Source organism: Phasianus colchicus, chromosome 32 (genome assembly GCF_987193195.1).
Source record: "Phasianus colchicus chromosome 32, bPhaCol1.hap1.1, whole genome shotgun sequence".
NCBI classification, from domain to species: Eukaryota; Metazoa; Chordata; class Aves; order Galliformes; family Phasianidae; genus Phasianus; species Phasianus colchicus.
In genome coordinates, this window is record NC_143467.1 from 103,089 (window position 1) to 113,749 (window position 10,661).

General features: G+C 54.0%; 1 pseudogene; it reads right to left on the bottom strand.

Moving 5' to 3' along the window:
- Positions 1 to 8,851: 8,851 nt before the first annotated feature.
- Positions 8,852 to 9,852, bottom strand: LOC149913946 (uncharacterized; annotated as a pseudogene).
- Between the last annotated feature and the right edge of the window lie 809 nt (positions 9,853 to 10,661).

Genomic DNA, 10,661 nt, shown 5'->3' on the forward strand with positions numbered 1-10,661 from the left:
ACGGCCTGATTTGTCCAGTGGCACTCAGTGAGCTGCTGCACCACCTCCTCGTTATTCCACTCGCGGCGCTGGGTCAGAACTCCCACATCTCCATCAGGGGATGCTGCAGGTTATAGAAGCAATGGACGCACCAGTCCTTGGCCCTGCCCATAAACGCACTGCCTGCAAAGCACGTGCACAGAACTGCGAGTAGCACGGCCTGAGCACAGGCGCGCTGAGTTAGAGAACAGCTGTCTCGAGCTGTCTGAGTTTCTCAGGGCAGCACTGAGCAGAAGTGAGCGTGTGCCCCTCACCCTGCAGGCGTCTCTGTTGGGGGAAGAGAGGCTCCGCCGGCCGCCTGATCCCAGAAGGCAGAGGTGTTCTCCTGACTTCTCTGCAGTGCTACCTTGCCTCATTGTCCCCCCTCTCTTCAGCCGTTTTGATGCTACTTTTCATCCTTTGGGCAGAGCTTGAGTCACTCTCATCATCGCACAGCTTTGTACTGAGCGGTGTGGAATTTTCTGGCTTTGCTCTTAAAAGCCTAGGCTGAAAACTGCAGCGTGCATGCTTAGTTTACATGGGGACATGGGGGGGACATCCCCTAACCCCCATTATCGAAAAATAAACCTTAATTGCAAAAGTGAGGGGTGTCAACCCCCGACCCATGGGAACAAAGTGGTCCGTGGGGGTGACACTGTGGGGGTGTCCCCATCTCCAGTACATGACACCACCAGGGTGCCATGAAGGTGTCCCCAACTTTGGTGGTGTGACAGCACGATGCTGTGTCCCCACTTCTCCAGGAAGTCCTCCAGCTGGTTACAGTGTCCCCAGCTTCGGCTCAACATCCCCAGGGGGTCCTTTTGTCCCCTCTGCATGACGGTGACATCCGATGCTGGCTGCCGAACGTGACACCCGATGACGATGACACCGCGTCACGGCTGTGCCACGCTGGTGTCACACAGTCCCCTCTGGTGGTGGCACAGAGTTCACCACCGTGCGTGTCCCCATCCTCATGTCAGACGATGGTGACAGCGCCAGAGGACTCCAGTGTCACCAGGTCCAGCTCTAGGCGGGCCTGGAGGGGTGACAAAGAACAGTGAGAGGCTCAGTGACAGCATGGTGACAACGCAGAGCTGCCTGTGCCTGGCCCCATGCGGTGGTCAGAGTACAGGGAATGGTGTCACCCGATAGATGGTGGCACACAAGTGATGGTGACACCAGATGACGGTAACAACAGTGACAGCCAGGGATGGGGACACTGCATCACGGCTGTTCCACATCGAGGTCACCCTGTGTCACGGTGTCACCTGAAGACAGTGACACTCAACGACTCCCAGTGGCATCCAGTGAAGGGAAGAACCAACAATGGTGACACCACCAACCCCATGTCACACCCACAGCAGACCCCACATGTCCCCAGCCCCCCTCCCTGTACACTCCTCATCACCTCTTCAATGAGGATGGCACCGCTCTGCAGTTGTGCCAGTCCTCTTCTTGCTTGCAAGTGTCCCATTTGGTATTGTCATCCAGTATTTTTGGGAGAAAACGTGTGGTAGTTCTAAGAGAAGGGGTATTTCTGGGAGCAAATCTCCTCTTTTTGGAAGAGAAGGTGAAATTTACCACTGAAATGTGGTATTTCTGGGAGAAAATGACATACTTGAGGGAGAGAACTCGGAAATGGTGGGAGAGAATGTCTTCTATTCAAGAGCAACTGTGGTATTTTTGGTGTGACGACTGGTCCTTTGGGGAGAAAATACAGTAAATATGGGAGAAAATGTCCTCTTGAGGAGTGTCAAGTAGTACTTTTGAGAGAAAATGACAGGTATTTCTCAGAAAACTGCTGTTTCTGGGAGATAGTAGCATCCTTCGTTGGAAAATGACAGGTGTTTGTGAGAAAGCTGGTATTTTGGGAAAAAAGGCCGTATTTTTAAGACGAAGCTGGTATTTCTGGGGGAATATGTCCCGTCTTTGGGAGAAAAGTGGTCTATCTTGGAGAAAATGTCGTGTATTTGGGAGAAAACTGGTCTATCTGGAAGAAACTGCCATTTTACTGGGAGTAAGTGTGATCCTGAGGAGCGTCAAGTAGTATTCTTGGGATGAAACGTGAGGTATTTCTAAGAGTAGTGGTATTTCTGGGAGAAAATGTCTTGTTTTGGGGGGAAAAGATCACATGTATGTGAGAAAGCTGGTATTTCTGGGAGTAAACACCATATTTTTAGGAAAAAATGGGTATTTCCCAGATAATCGGTCACATAGGAGAAAAGTGGTCTATCTGGGAGAAAATGTCCTTGTTTTTTGGTGGAAGAGATCATGTGTAGGGGACTAAAATAGTGTTCCTGGATGAAAATGTCACGTATCTGTGAGAAAAGTGGTATCTGTGGGTCACAGTGCTGTTCCCCAGGGGTCGGTGCTGGGGCCTGTCCTCCTCAAGATCTTTCTTGATGAGCTGAGGGCACTGAGTGCACCCTCGGGAAGTTTGCGGATGACACCAGGCTGGCTGGAAGTGTGGATCTGCCTGGGGGTAGCGAGGCCCCACAGAGGGATCTGGACAGGCTGGAGAGCTGGGCTGAAGCCAATGGGATGAGTTCCAACAAGGCCAAAGGCTGGGTCCTGCACTTTGGCTGCAACAACCCCAGGCGACGCTACAGGCTGGGGGCGGAGCGGCTGGAAGATGCGTAGAGGAAGTGGACCAGGGGGTGTTGATGGATGCTGGGCTGAAATGAGCCAGCAGTGTGCCCGGGTGGCCAAGAAGGCCAATGGCATCCTGGCCTGCATCGGGAACGGTGTGGCCAGCAGGAACAGGGCAGTGATTGTCCCCCTGTCCTCAGCTCTGGTGAGGCTGCACCTCGAGTGCTGTGTCCACTTTTGGGCCCCTCACTGACAGAAAGACATCGAGGCCCTGGAGCGGGTTCAAAGAAGGGCGCCAAGGCTGGCGAGGGGTCTGGAGCACAGAGCTCACGAGGAGCGGCTGAAGGAGCTGGGGTTGTTCAGTTGGAGAAGAGGAGGCTCAGGAAGACCTTACTGCTCTCTAGAACTACCTGAAGGGAGCTTGTAGTGAGCTGCACTTCAGCCTCTTCTCTCGTGTCACTAGTGCCGAAAAACGACGTTATAACCCACAAATATCAGTGTTCTCCCAAATACACGATGTTTTCTTCCGGAAAGATCACTTTTCAATCCTAAATATGACAATTTGTTCCAAAAATGCGATATTTTCTCCCGGAAATACAAGCATTCTCCAAAATCCATGATATTTTCTCCCAGAATGCCAGCTTTATCAGAGATATATGAAATTTTCTTCCAAAAATATGATATTTCCTCCCAGAAATATCAGTTTCCTTAGAAATTCTTCACGTTTCCTCCAAAAAATACAACATTACAATACCCCCCCTTCCCCATAATGTGATACTTTCTCCAGGGAGTCACAGTTTTCTTAGAAATACCTCATGTTTTCTCCAAACAATATGACATTACAATCCTCAGTATGACATTTTCTCCCAAAAATAGGACATTTCCTCCCAGAAATACCAGTTATCTTTACAAAAATATAACGTTTTCTCCCAGAAAAACCAGTTTTCTCCCCCAAAATAGGACTAATATATTCACCCAGAAATACCAGTTTTCTCCAAAAATAGGACTGCAGCCATCGGAGATCTGCTGGAAGGACAGACGGCCAGCTCCAGGAGCTCCAGGAGGCTCCTGGAATGCAGCCATGGTCACTTTGTGCTCCGGGCGTTGGGCAGACCGACCAGAGGTGAAGCGTGGCTGGATCTGCTGCTCAGCAGTGCGGAGGAGATGATGAGTGAAAGGCGTTCAGTTTGGGGCAGCCTGGCTGCAGTGAGCACGGCTTGTGGGGTTGGCGATCCAAGGGATGTGGGCAAGGCAAGGAGTGGGGCAGGACCTGAGCTTTGGGACGGCGAGCTTTAAGCTTTCACGGGCTGATGGCCCAGATCTCTGGGGATCTGTCTGTAAAAACAAAGATGATGAGCAAAGCTGGCTGCTCTTCAAGGCTGCCTTCCCTTCTGAGAGCACAAGAGCTCTCCCTCCCTCTGAATAGAAAGCAGAGGACGCAGGAAGCCCATTGGCTCAGCGCAGACCTGCTGGGCAGCTGGGGGCAAAGCAAGGAGCAACGAGCTCTGCTAACAGGCTGTGTCACCTGGAGCAATACAGGGCTAACAGGCCGTGTCACCTGGGAAGAATACAGGGATGTCTGGACCTGCAGATGTGAGATCAGGAAACACAAGGCGCAGAACTGAACTTGGAGAGGGACGTGAAAAACAACAGGAAGACTTTCTACACGTGCATTGGCCAGAAGAGACAGGTCAAAGCAAGTGTGCCTCCTTTGTAAATGTAAAAGGAGAACTGCCTGCAACAGATGGAGAGAAGGCTGAGGTACAGAATGAGTTCTGTGCCTCGGTCTTCACTGGCAGACAGGATTCCAGAGTTTGTCACGTCCCTGAGCCCTGCATCCATAAACCTCCAGGTGGGGACCGGGGTGGTAAATACCCCCTGCTGTGAGGGCAGAGCAGAGAGACTGCCTGATGAGATTGAACGTGTGCAAGTCTATGGAGCAGATAGATGGTGAGATGTGAGACTGAACGTGTACAAGTCTATGGGCAGGATGGCGTGCATCTCAGGGCTCTGAAGAAGCTGGCTGCCGAGCCGCTCTCCATCATATTTGAGAAGTCGTGGCTGTCAGGTGAGGTCCCGGATGCCTGGAGGAAGGGTCACGTCACTGCCGTTGGCAAGAAAGGGAGCAAGGAGGACACGGGAACTACAGGCCGGTGAGTCTCACCTCTGTGCGTGGGAAGATGATGGAACAGATCCTCCTGGATGACATGCTTGATCACATGAGGAGTGAGCGTGTGATCCGAGACAGCCAGCACGGCTTCAGCAGGGGAAGTCATGCTTAACCAATCTGGTGGCCTTCTGTGATGGAGTGACGGCATCGGTGGACAAGGGGAGGGTGACCGATGTCATTTCCCTGGACTTGAGCACGACCTTTGACATGGTCCCCCACCACATCCTTATCTCCAAACCGGAGGGATGTGGATTTGATGGGTGGACCACTCGATGGATAAGGAATTGGTTGTAAGGCCGCAGACAAAGAGTGGTTATTAATGGCTCTATGTCCAGGTGAGGCCGGTAACGAGCGGCGTCCCCCAGGGGTCTGTCTTGGGACTGGTGCTCTTTAGCATCTTTATCAATGACATGGATGGTGGAATCGAGTGCACCCTCAGCAAGTTTGCTGACGACACCAAGCTGAGCGGTGCGGTTGACACGGCTGAAGGAAGGGATGCCATTTGGAGGGACCTCGACAGTTTGGAAAGGCGGACCCGGGTGAACCTGATCAGGTCCTACACAGCACAGTGCAAGGTTTTGCACTTGGGCCAGAGGAATCCCAGGCATCCATACAGACTGGAAGGAGCGGTCCTTGAGAGCAGCCCCGTGGAGAAGGACCTGGGGGTCCTGATAGATGAAAAGCTTAGCATGAGCCAGCAGTGTGCCCTTGCAGGTGGGAAAGCAAATGGGATCCTGGGCTCCATCAGAAGAGGGGTGGCCAGCAGGGACAGGGAGGTGATTGTCCCCCTCTACTCCGCTCTTGTGAGGCCCCATCTGCAGTACTGTGTCCAGATCTGGAGCCCCCAGTACAAGAAAGACAGGGAGCTGTTGGAGAGGATCCAGAGGAGGGCCACAAAGATGATCAGGGGACTGGAGCACCTCCCTTATGAGGACAGGCTGAGGGAGCTGGGCTTGTTCAGCCTGGAGAAAAGAAGGCTGCGGGGTGACCTCATTGCAGCATTTCAGTACCTAAAGGGAGCCTACAAGCAGGAGGGAAGTCAACTCTTGGAAAGGGTAGAAAACTGCAGGACGAGGGGAAATGGTTTGAAGTTGAGGGAGGGAAGATTTAGGGTGGATGTCCGGGGGAAGTTCTTTACAGAGAGAGTGGTGAGGCACTGGAACAGCTGCCCAGAGAGACTGTAGATGCCCCATCCATCCCTGGAGGTGTTCAAGGCCAGATTGATGGGAACCTGGGCAGCCTGGTCTAGTGTGAAATGTGGAGGTTGGTGGGCCTGCAGGTGGCAGGGGGGGTTGAAGATTCATGATCCTCGAGGTCCCTTCCAACCCTGGCCATTCTGTGATTCTGCTATTCTTGTAAGTGATATCCTTTAGTCTTCAGTATAACAGGCATTCTGTGACTGTGCTTTAAGACAGTCTCCCTTGAGCGTTTTAGTTGTGCTTGTTTAGTGCTTGTAAAACCAACTGTGCAAGTGCTGCTCTCCTTTGTGAGGGGATTGCTGGCAGGAGCTAAGCAGTTACCACAGGCACCTCCAGCAAGGAGCTGCGGTGGCAGATGGGTGGGTGGAGCAGCTGTCTTCCAACCTGTCCACTGCAACAATTAGCATTCTGTAAGCTACTCTTCCCCAGTTTGCAGAACGAGTATCAAAAGTTGATAGTCTTTTGTGAAATAGTAAATGCGGGTTGAAAAAAAAAGATGATATGACATTCCTGACTGCAGATAAACAACAGCACAGATGCTGGTCACCGCCGCAGAAAAAGCTCGACTTGTTAATGAAGCAGCTTATCCATCTGTGTTGGGATTTTGTACAGCTGACCTCACCTGCCTCTCATTCCTTGCCATCACCCCCTTTTTCTCCTAAGGTGAAAAAGACAGCCTTATTCTTTGTGAGTCCGTAATTGTGATCGTTTATTGATTGAGTACAACCAGATAAGACATGGAGTGCCAAGTTGGGAGGCACTTGCAGCGCTGCCCTGTAACACCACACACTGCAGCTGCTGCCTTCTGATGTTCGTCCTCTCAGTCCTTCAGATGCAGATTCTGCATCAATGCCACAGGGCTGTTCATTGTAGAGGACTGGAAAAAAACAAAGTATAGAAATAGAACAGAAACAATCTAGGGAGACCTCACTAAGGAAGTCTGAACAGTAAACTTCCACAACAGCCCCATGCAGAACAGCAGGTTACTGCCATTCAGATCACTGACATTACTTCCCATAACACACAGCTTCGCTGCTGTCCCCTCCCTTCCCTAGCTGAGCTGCATGCCCTTCCTTTTCCCTACCTGAGCTGCTTGCCCCTCGCCTCCTTTTTCTTGGTGCTCTTGCCTTTTCCTGCTACTCACTCCCAATCTCAACACTTGCCTGCTCTGCTTGCTGCTCTGACAAGTGCCTCTTAACTCTGCTCGCAGCTTCTCTCCTTCTGCATGCCCTTCTCTATTCCCTTCTTGTGCCCTTCAGGCTTCTGCTCCCCTTGCTGAGCAAGCCCATGCCCGGTAGCTCCCCTTCAACCTCCTCCGCCCTTTGCCTTTCTCCACACAGATGCTTGCTTCTGGCCAGCACTCCTGCCCGCTGCCTAGCCCACAGCCCGCATCTCTTGGGGAGACAGCAAGGTGGCCTGGAGCTACCCACACCTCCTCCCGGGCACGGCTTCTCAGCTTTGCTTCAAGCCCACAAAAAACCCCAAGGAGCTCCTCTTACCTTTGGGCTCAGCTTCTTCTCCTGCCGCGCAGCTCCTGTGCCAGGCCGGGGCTCAGCTTTACCCACACTCCTCCATTCCTGCAAGTTTGCTTTCCTTTGCTCTGCTGCAGTTAGCTTTCCTACTTGCTTTCTCTTGATATACATGGATTGCTTTTTACTTTTTTTCCTCCTCTGTGCCTCTTTTTTTCTCTGTTTTCAGCACTTCCATTTTTTTTTTCTTTTTCCATCTTCTTTTTTCTTACTTTTCATTCTCATTTTTCCTTTTGTTTTTTTTTTTCCCCACCCCCTGGAGATTCTCCCCATTTATCCCCCTCAGCTTGCCTGTATCTGTGCCTCCAACTGGGTCTTCTCTCTCACATTCCCGTCTAGTGCCCGGTGTAGCCCCACATTACCCTCTATTTCGCTGTGCCCACGCAAGCCCCCTATTGTCTCTCTGCAGCCTTTTATAACCTTACACCTCTCTACGTCCCCCCCAGTCCCACCCACAGACTCCTGTCATGCCTGTTTCTCTATACCACGCCTACAGCCCTCCCACTGCTCCCTGTAGCCCCACATCCCCTTCTATCCCACCTCTATTCCCCCTACAGCCACTCATAGAGCCACAGTTTCTTAGGTCCTCCCCCAGCCCCCTATATCCCTCCCCGTAGCTCTCCCCAGCCCCTCCCACCCCCCAATGCTCCCTATAGCACCGTGTCCCCCCGTTACCCCCTCACAGCCCGCTGCTGCCCTAAATCCCCCTGTACCCACCCCTATCGCCCCATGTACCCCGATACCACAGCCGCTGCAGCCCCGCCTGCCTCCCTATCCCCCCTCCCGCCTTCCCAGCCCCTCACCCCACCAGGCTTCCTCCCCTGTCCCGGCGCCGCTCTCTGTCCCTCCCGGCTCCGGCTCTGCTGTGCTCAGCACCGCTCCCGTCGTGCCGCGGTTCCGTCTCGGTGCTGCCCGGACAGCTCCGGCGCGCAGCGGCGGTGCGGGGCGGCCCAGGCTGCGGGAGCGCCGCCGCCTGAGGGGAGAAGAGCTCTGAGCCGGCTGCCAACGGCCGTTCCCGCGCGCCGCGCCTCAGCCAATCGGAGCCAGCGCCGCTGCCGTTGACCAACGAGAGCCCGGGGGCGGAACGGATCGGAACGTGCCCAACGAGAGCCCGGGGGCGGGACGGACCGGCACCTGACCAATGAGAGCCCGGGAGCGGGACGGACCGGCTCCTGCCCAATGAGAGCCCGGGGCTGGGACGGTCCGGCACCTGACCAATGAGAGCCCGGGGGCGGTGCGGCGTTGCGCTGCGCTGTTGGTGGGAGAGAGCGGCAGGGGGCGGGCCGTGGGTGGAGCCTCGGGGTGCGCCCTACTGCTATAGGGGGTGCGAGATGGGACTGGGATTGACAGGTGGGAGGTGGGGTTGGGATGTGAGGTTGTGAGTGAAGTTTGGAACTGGCGTTGGGAGCTGGGGTTGGGATGTTGGATGTGCATTGGGATGTGAAATGTAGGGTTGGGGTGTGGGGATATGGATATGGGGTGAATATGGAATGGGAGATAGGAAAATGGAATATATATGTGATGGGCTTGGGATGGACATGGGACCAACACTGAAGAATGTGGGATGGATTGGGGATGAAATATGGACACGGGATGGGATTGGGATGATAGTGGCATGGGATAAGTAGATGGAATGGACATGGGATGCATGTGGGGATAAGGATTCGGAATGGCTATGGATATAGGGTTAGGGATGGGGATAGGATGTGGGGGTATGGATGTGGGATGGGTTTGAGATGGCTGTGGGGTGGATATGATGGATATGGGATGGGATAACGTTGTGGGATACGGACGAGGGATGGCTACGAGATGGGGCTGTAGTGGTTATGGGGCCATAGGGGCGATGGGGCCAGAATGCTGCAGTCACCTCTGTCCCCAGAGTTCATCCCCAGTGTGACACATGGAGCCCCACAGCCGCTCCTCTGCCCTTTATCACTTACATGGGGAGGACATCCCCCATCCTCCATTATCAAAAATAAACCTTAATTAGAAAAGTGAGGGGTGTCAACCCCGCCCCATGGGAACAATGTTTTCTGTGGGGGAGGGCACAGATGGCGTCTCCAGAGGGCTGTCCCAAACTCTGGGGGGTGTTCACAACTCTAGGATATGACACCACCAGGGTGCCATGAAGGTGTCCCAAGCTTTGGGGTGTGACACACGGATGTCCCCAATTTTGGTGGTGTGACATTGTCATGTGGTGTTCTCACTTCCCTGGGAAGTCCTCCAGGTGGTCACGGTGTCCCCAGGTTCAGCTCAATGTCCCCAGGGTTTTTTTTGTGCCCTCTGCATGATGGTGACACCCGGCGCCAGCTGCCAGGAGTGACGCCCAACGGTGATGACACCGCATCACGGCTGTGCCACGCTGGTGTCACATAGTCCCCTCTGGTGGTGGCACAGAGTTCACCACCGTGCGTGTCCCCATCCTCATGGCAGACGATGGTGACAGCAACAGAGGTTTCCGGTGTCACCGGGTCCTGCGGTAGGCAGGTCTGGAGGGGTGACAAACAACAGTGAGAGGCTCAGTGACAGCATGGTGACAACGTGGTGCCGCCAGTGCCTGCCCCCACGTGATGGTCAGAGTACAGGGAATGGTGTCACCCGATAGATGGTGGCACACAAGTGATGGTGACACCAGATGACGGTAACAACAGTGACAGCCAGGGATGGGGACGCTGCGTCACGGCTGTTCCACATCGAGGTCACCCTGTGTCACGGCGCCACCTGAAGACAGTGACATTCAGTGACACCCAATGGCATCCAGTGAAGGTGACACTCAATGATGGTGACACCACCGACCCCATGTCACACCTGCACCAGACCCCACATGTCCCCCAACTTTCCCCTGCCCCCCTCCCTGTACCCCTCCTCGTCACCTCTTCAATGAGGATGGCACCGTGCTGAAGTTGTGCCACCATGGCAGGGGGGACAGCATGGGACAGTCATGGACAGCCAGGTGACAGCGTCCAGGAGCTGTAGGATGCGGATGGGGCTCTCAAGGTACGTTGGTACGGCCCCAGGTTCCATGGTTACGGTGACGGTGAGAACTTTGGGGACAAGTGGTTGTCCGGTGTCACCCGGTGGCCCTGGGGGGATTGTTTCCGTGGGGCTTTGCACAGGGATTGGTGGGAACCATCCATTTCTGAAAGGAAGTGGCAA